At 43.4% G+C, this 8107-nt stretch overlaps 1 pseudogene across 1 annotated transcript; it reads left to right on the top strand.

Moving 5' to 3' along the window:
- The first annotated feature begins 2500 nt into the window (after positions 1-2500).
- On the top strand, positions 2501-4008 carry LOC310861089 (transcription factor HES-5-like; annotated as a pseudogene). The gene is made up of 2 exons (XR_014571051.1): positions 2501-2757; positions 2884-4008. The product of XR_014571051.1 is annotated as a transcription factor HES-5-like (transcript).
- The last annotated feature ends 4099 nt before the right edge of the window (positions 4009-8107 follow it).

Consider the following 8107-nt stretch of genomic DNA (forward strand, 5'->3'; position numbering starts at 1 on the left):
GTATAGATCCTGCGAGTGATATGTGGTGGGAACTGAGAGTAAAAACATCTGCCTCAAGACATTGTAAGAGGCTGCAAAGGTTTACGTAATGCTAGATGCGGATTGTGTTATTAAAGAATTCGGGTGCTGTATACATTGTGGTTGAGCTTTAAAACAAAATTATTGCTGTAAAAATATATGCAAGTGTATATATATTTGTGTGTGTGTGTGTGTGTGTGTGTGTGTGTGTGTGTGTGTGTGTGTGTGTGTGTGTGTGTGTGTGTGTGTGTGTGTGTGTGTGCGTGCGTGCGTGTGCGTGCGTGCGTGTGTACTGTATCAATATGTATCTCAATATTCACAACGTTTCATTTCTTGCATACATGCTTACCCCCAACACACACACACACACACACACACACACACACACACACACACACACACACACACACACACACACACACACTTCGTCCTACTCTTCCCACTTATTTTTCTTATTTCACTTTCCAGCTCTATTTTAGACTCAGCCAATTCTCACTGTATTAAGTATCTTCCATGCTTGATTGGGCGACAATAGTGTACGATGTGTCCAGATGGCCTGCCTGCCTGGGAGCCCGCACACACGCACGCACGCACGCACGCACGCACGCACGCACGCACGCACGCACACACACACACACACACACACACACACACACACACACACACACACACACACACACACACACCACTATGTTCCTGGGTTTGTAAGGAATGGGAGGAGGCATGGTGGGACTATACTTCTAGTGATGATGTCGTATGAAACTTCTGGTGTCGCTACCAATTATACTTTTTTCCCCACTTCCCACTACATGTCAGAGGCAAATATTGTACTTTTACTCCACTACTATTATTAGAAAATTTTAGTAACTAGTTAATTTAGAGATTTTGATTATTATTACAAAACATACATTAACCACTTCAACCCTATTATATTTTGTTCTTTTGAAAATAGTAGATCTAACTTGTTAAACGGGACATTTTGCATAATGAGTAGGCCTACTTTCTAGTTTTGGTACTTTAAGTACATTTTAATGCCAATACGTTTGTACTTTTACTCAAGTAAAATGTTAATACCGTACTTTTTCTTGTCACAGAGTGCTTCTACATTGCATTATATTGATACTTTTACTTAAGTAAGAAATGTGAGTACTTTTCCCACCACTGTTTGCTGTGAGAAACACGGTCGTACGACGTCGTATAAATGAGGCCTTTGACAGGGCACACTTCCTTTGTGCAGCCGGCCTCAGTGTCATTAACACTGAAGTGTGGGAAGCCTGGGAGCGCTCAGGCTCCCACGTTCCACTGAGCCAGGAGAGGAGTGTGTGGTGGGGGGGGGGGGGTGGCACGCAGGCCAGCCAGCTGTGAGCTGTGTAGCTGTGTGTGAAAGAGGGGTGTGTCGTGTGTGCGTGCGTGCGTGCGAGAGAGAAATAGTGAGACAGACAGACCAAGGCAACACGTGTGAGAATGAGTGTGGCTGAGCAGTGTGGTAGAACAGTGTGTGAGTGTGTCAGGTGTGCTTGTGTGCATAGGTAAATATGTGTGTCTGTGTGTCAGCGTATCTGTTGTGTCTACTCTTGTGTCTACTCTTTTTGTGTGTGTGTGTGTGTGTGTGTGTGTGTGTGTGTGTGTGTGTGTGTGTGTGTGTGTGTGTGTGTGTGTGTGTGTGTGTGTGTGTGTGTGTGTGTGTGTGTGTTTGAATGAAAGAGCGCAAGTGAGTGAGAAGAAGTGACATTTCAATCAGATCCATTATCCCAACCTCAGCAGCTTTATGAGGATGAGTCCCTAATTCATACTTTATTTTTTATCTATTTACCAGCTTTAATCTCATTGTCAAAGAGGCAGACGAATGGACGAGAGGTCAGACGAAAACATAACTAAAGTGTTGGAGTTTGGAGTAGAGACATTATTTTATTAATGTAGCTGTATTTAATTCATAACATAGCACTCAAACACACAAACTACTAATATAGGTATGTAGATGGTGCAATATATTTCAACATGAAACACTTCTGAAGTGTTAAAAACACTAAAAGAGTTCAATTCATCCTCTCTTGTGTAAAGAAAAGGTTATTTTCTTCGTAAAATGCATTAAGAGGCCATTTTCTTTATAGCCGGGCCAAAAACACATTAATTGTTGCGTAACTCTGGGAGTGGGGACCACCACGTCAAGACAGTGGAAGTAGCTGGACGTGGAGCTATTCTAATTGCTGCTCCCTCTGTCTCACCCACGTGTGCCTGGGCGGCTGAGGCACTTTGTGTTCAATTACTTTCTGGCAGAGATGACAAGAGACAGCGGCATGCTTCCCTCCGGGGTCACCACTTTCCCATATCAACAGAAGCACTGAGTCAGTCTCCCAGAGCCCCCCTCACACCCCTCCACTGCCCAACCCCCCTCTCACTCTTTCTCTCTCTCAGTCTATTCCTCCACCTGCTCCCTAGAGACTCAGGCATTGTCCACACAGCGATAAACACTTCACTGAGCATGTGGCAGCCCTGCGTTCCTCAAAGCCCTTCCCAGCCCTACTATTGGCTGGTGACTGTGAGAAACTCCAGCAAGCCCAAGACCCACACATTCATATGGAGATTTGGCACTATAAATACTGGGGCCACGGCAGACCAGAGGCCAGAAGAACTATCAGCCTGAGCAGGAGAAGCAGTGCACTGACTTCCACAGCTATGGCACCAACAGTTTTTGGACAATTTAACTACTCCAAGGAACACCTGACCCCAACTCTTAAGGTAAACAGAAACTACTTCCAGTTGCTTTTTAACAAATCTACAGATATATGTATTCACAGAATACTTTTTCTTTTTTATAAATTCATAACATTCAAGTTGACTAATCTTTTGATTTTCCCTCTCCAGCTAAGAAAGCCGTTGGTGGAGAAACTACGTCGGGATCGCATCAACACAAGCATCGAGGCGCTCAAATCCCTGCTGGGTCCCGAGTTCCTCAAGCAGCAGCCAGACTCCAAGCAAGAGAAGGCAGACATCTTGGAGATGGCCGTTTCCTACTTGAGATGTTGGCAGCAGCAGAAGCAGCATCAGCTTCAGCAGCCCTCAGCCACCTCTGGCCCGATGGCAGCCTGTGACGGCTACACTCGTTGCGCGCAGGAGGCCATTGACTTCCTCTCCCAGTGCGAGGTCAGGAGTCAGTCCCACGGACGCCTGTTGAACCACTTTCAGAACCTGCATGCACCTGGGAAGTCTCTCCCGAGTCCTTACAACCTCTCCCCACCTGGCTCACCAGTCCACCAGGCCAGCGCTAGAAAGGGTGTCAGCCAAGGCCACTGCCTTCTCTGGAGACCCTGGTAAATGGAGGCGTTTGTTTCCAACACCAGGTGTACAGAATCCAGTCTATGTATGAACCTTATAGGTTGCAAGTTGAAGACTGACAGAACTGCTTCTGTGTTATTGTTGAGTAATCATCAATGTGAAGAAGGGGCATGATTCGTCATGCCATGGTATTCCTTTGGAAGGACTGAAATGAAATAATTCAGGTTATACTGAATATGTATACATATGTTATACACTTAATTAAGAGATTATTTTCATTGCTCCTGTGAGAGTGTGAAAAATAATGTTTATGGATAATACTGCTATATTTCCCTGCTGTTGTTTGACCCATGTGGGCTGAATTTTATTTTGGTGTCTGTGACACTAATTTGAAATGATTTGATTTTTCAAATTATATTTGTCTGATGAGGTATCACCGAATGATACAATGTATCAGCTTGGTGTTAAGAATTTGGCGCATCCCCATATACATGGATCCCATGGATCGACTGTAAATCTTGTTTATATTATAGATTATATCCTGTAATATGACTACTACTAGTAACAATTATTTGGCTTATGTGTCAATGACTAGTATGACATTGGTAACTGTTACTTCAATAGATATTTTTTGTGTCTTGAATTGAATACCTTTTGTAAAGGAACTTTGTTGTCACAATATGCAACTCTTTGTTAAAAGAACCTGTTTTACTTCAATGAGAAGTATACCTTTGAACTTACTGAAAAATAAATGGAAGACTTCCCAACGAAGTTTTGCAAATGATAAAAAGTTTTGCTTTTCTATTCCTTTATGATATACTGTATAGAGAGATATATAGATATAGTCAGATATAGATATAGAGATATATAGATATAGGTATCCTCAACAAGGATAATTAAATCCTGCATTCTGTATTTAATATTTGTAGGTGTGTAAGTCTGTCTAATCTTTTTTTACGATTTTTTGGGGGCTTTTTGCCTTTTATTGACAGATTAACAGTAGTTTGACAGGAAAGGGGGAGAGAGATGGGGGGAAGACACGCAGCAAAGGTCATCTGGAATGGGACTCGAACCCACGACATGCTGTCAGGCTGGATTACCAGCCTAGGTGCCTGGACCGCTCAGCCGGCCCAAGCCAAGTGTGTATAATCGAATAACAAAACGGACTATGTAGAGGCCTTTATACTGACATACTTATCCAGAACAACTTAAGTGATTTATCTGTGCGACAGGGAGTCAGCTACAAGGTAACTGACAGTGACAGGCGACAGGTGACTTTCATAATTATTCACAGCTGCAAGATTCAAACATATAAACCTATAAATCTCTTTTACAGTTACAACCTAGTCTGTAACTACAAAGACTTCATACTAGGATACGAATTTGACAAATGGGGTAGGTATAGTACATATAGTACAAATAGTATAATATAACACACAAGATAAAATATAAACAACTCCATTTACTGATGATAGATTTAACATATTTATCTATAATGATACAATATGCTAACCTGGTCAGGGTAGTCTTTACTTTAAGACTATTTAAATATGATTTCACTGGTGATAGAATACTGATGGGGGAAAGTAGACCCTTTAAGCAGTTACCATTACTTTAAGAGTGTGCAGCCGAGCTGTGCCCAAGCAAGGTCACTGAGTGACAAGAAGGATTCCTATATAGTGTCTGGAAAAAGTAGAGACACATCAGAATTCTCCAGGACAGACCAACCTCTGGCCTGTGCTTCAAGGGGCGCCCCGATCCGTGGACTGATATGATCGAATCTGATTCGTGATGTAACAGGTCGTATTTGCTTTCATATGTGTCTTTGCTGTTCATATCTATATCACATGAACATTCAATTTGGGATAAATATGGGCAATCAATAAATGCCAGATCTTGTGAATCCATGATTTTAAGGTTACAGCCTGTCTATTGGACTATTAGATAACCCTCTCACAGGATGGCGCATCAATACACATGATACCTATGCCTCTAATTCTATTTACTGATGCCTTATACATTACATACATTAAGCACAGTGCAGATGGCCAGGTTGGACGTTAAATTGTCTTTTATACTGTATTTTATTATATTAATAATTGTCCTATATTTGTGTTACTTCTTCTGTAGTTGTTCTCTAACCCTACCTGTATTTTTGTTTCATCCTTGGTTACTGGGGTGCTGCACTGGACTGTCACCATGCAGGCCCCCATTTCTGTGGTGGCATTGATGAGAATGGTACGCTGTCAACTGCCTGTATTGTGTCACAAACCTGTCACAAAACCTCTTTCACAACTTTTTTGCGTTTGCAAAAGTTGCTGGGACTCTGGTATGTCCTGGGAGTTTCTCAGGGTTTAGCAGGCTAGCCAGGCCAGATGGTCTGGCTAAGGGTGCCCCCTCCACCCCCCCATGACAAGAGATCAAACACCGTAGCTAATGTGCTGTGTAACAAGACACACTTCTATTGTTCCTGTGTTGGGGCCAGTGAATGGGTACAGAGTGTGGGAAACAGGAGATACCACACTCACAGAGAAGAGATGGCTGACGGGAACACAGCCACTGTGCTCTGCTCTGCAACAGGTCTGGGATGATGGTAAATTCTTTATGGCAGGAAATCAGACAGCTCAGCCTGTGGGTGGGTGACACGCACGCACACACACGCACACACACGCGCGCACACACACACACACACACACACACACACACACACACACACACACACACACACACACACACACACACACACATCAAAGGCCTGGGTCTTAATTGGTACATCTTGGCCAGGCAAATCCTTAATTGGAATGTGTAAATGGCAAAGTTGACACTAAAGTCGTTTAAGTAACCAAATTCCCTGGGCTGGACAAATTAAACCACATATTCAAAATATTCAACACTGTCCTGAAGCCAGACAGACAGACAGTACAGGCCCTTGTGCCAATGAGCCAGGACTGTTCACTTGATTTTTCCCAGATGGTCTGAAACATAGAGTTCCTGTTTGTGCTGCAACAAAGGATCAATTAACATTCCCAGTGGAGCACTGAGGGAGCAGCCTGATTTTGTAGCTTATTTACCCTGATGTGTGTGTGTGTGGGGCGACTGGTGGGAAACTAGCAACACAGAGCTACTCATACACAGTGCCCATGGGGCTGTGTGCTGTGTGTGTACGCGCGCGCGCGTGTGTGTGTGTGTGGCTAAAACTATGTCGTGCACGGTGCACATGATGTCATAACCTTGGACATATCCCCTAGCTGTAGACTGGAGAACCACATCGGTTTGAGGAACTCAACAGTCCTAAATTCAGATGAATAGCCATGTGGTGCCAATGCTCTAACGACAAAAGGCCCTCAGCTTTCCCACAGTCGGGGCTGAATTATTGCCAGGGCAATAACGCTCGGTCGCGCTGTGATTTGGGTTCATATAGACCCAAACTTATCACAGATAATACAAAAAATCAGCTTTTTATCTCGTTTTATCAAGCCTAAACAAGACGCTCTATGTTGCCATAACATCGCGCGACCGTCCCTTCAGAGTGTGTGTGTGTGTGTGTGTGTGTGTGTGTGTGTGTGGCGCGGCTGGCATCGGCGTAGGGTCTGGCCAATCTTCGCCTGTGCGCGTGTGTGCCATCATAGAGTGGGGGGGGGGGGGTGCTCGTTTGTTTGGTCGTGTGACTGGAATGTGGAGGACGCTTTCCCCGAGCGTACGTACCTCCCCATCTCCCTCTCCTCCTCCTCCTCCTCCTCCTCCTCCACGTGGCGCACGGCACGCATGTGGACGGAACTCGTGCTTTACTGCCACACTTCCTCAATCTCCTGACAGCAGGTGGTGGCCTCACGCCGCAACGCCACTGACTGTCATATTCAACACAGTTATGTTTGTCTTTTCATTCAGTCTTAACTTCCACACGCACACTGAGACTTCTGGGCAGACTTCATGTGTAGAACGTATTTTCAGTGAGTAGCCTGCCCACACATGCACATTTGACATCTATACTTACCGGTATTATATCCCCGACCCCGAGCGATTCCCCTGCTAGCCATGGTTCATATCACTGTCTGTCTGATAGTGATAGATAGGGTGGTCTGACTCTGGTTTGGGTCAGACTGGGCAAGTAGAGAGTAGGATAATGAAAAGCTGTAAATTGTAGGTGAAAATCTAAAAATAGACAGCTTCTGGTAACTGCTAAGAAATACAACCAATTTTGACAATCTCCATCTAGAATCTTTTCTCAAACTTGTGCATACTGCTGCAGTGTGCACACATATCACATGTTTTCTTTTACTCAATTACTTTTTTTTTCTTTTTCCACAATTTTAGAATAGAATATATCTATATGTCAAATTGGCACGTCTGACACACGCACGCGCGCGCGCGCACACACACACACACACACACACACACACACACACACACACACACACACACACACACACACACACACACACACACACACACACACACACCAGAAGAGATTGATGGAATAAAGAAGAAAAATAACTGAGATGTCAGTTCAAAACAAATGTCAATCAAAACCTTGTTAGAGTTTAAGTCAAGACAAACAATATGCTAATATAGACACAACTTTGACACAGTCAGATTACACTTTATATTAATTACAAGCAATTCATTACATTAATTGATTTAAAATCCAAATAATGCCCAACAAATCCGAATACACTGTCAACCTTACCAAGATATAAACAGACCACAAGGGATTTATGTGTCACATTAAGCAATAAATAGTGAATATAACGATTATAATGTAATTATATTTACAGTATATCAACAGTCAATTAATTATAAAAGTCTCACGACA

This window comes from Protomyctophum parallelum (assembly GCF_964188405.1).
Source record: "Protomyctophum parallelum genome assembly, chromosome: 7".
Taxonomy (NCBI): Eukaryota; Metazoa; Chordata; class Actinopteri; order Myctophiformes; family Myctophidae; genus Protomyctophum; species Protomyctophum parallelum.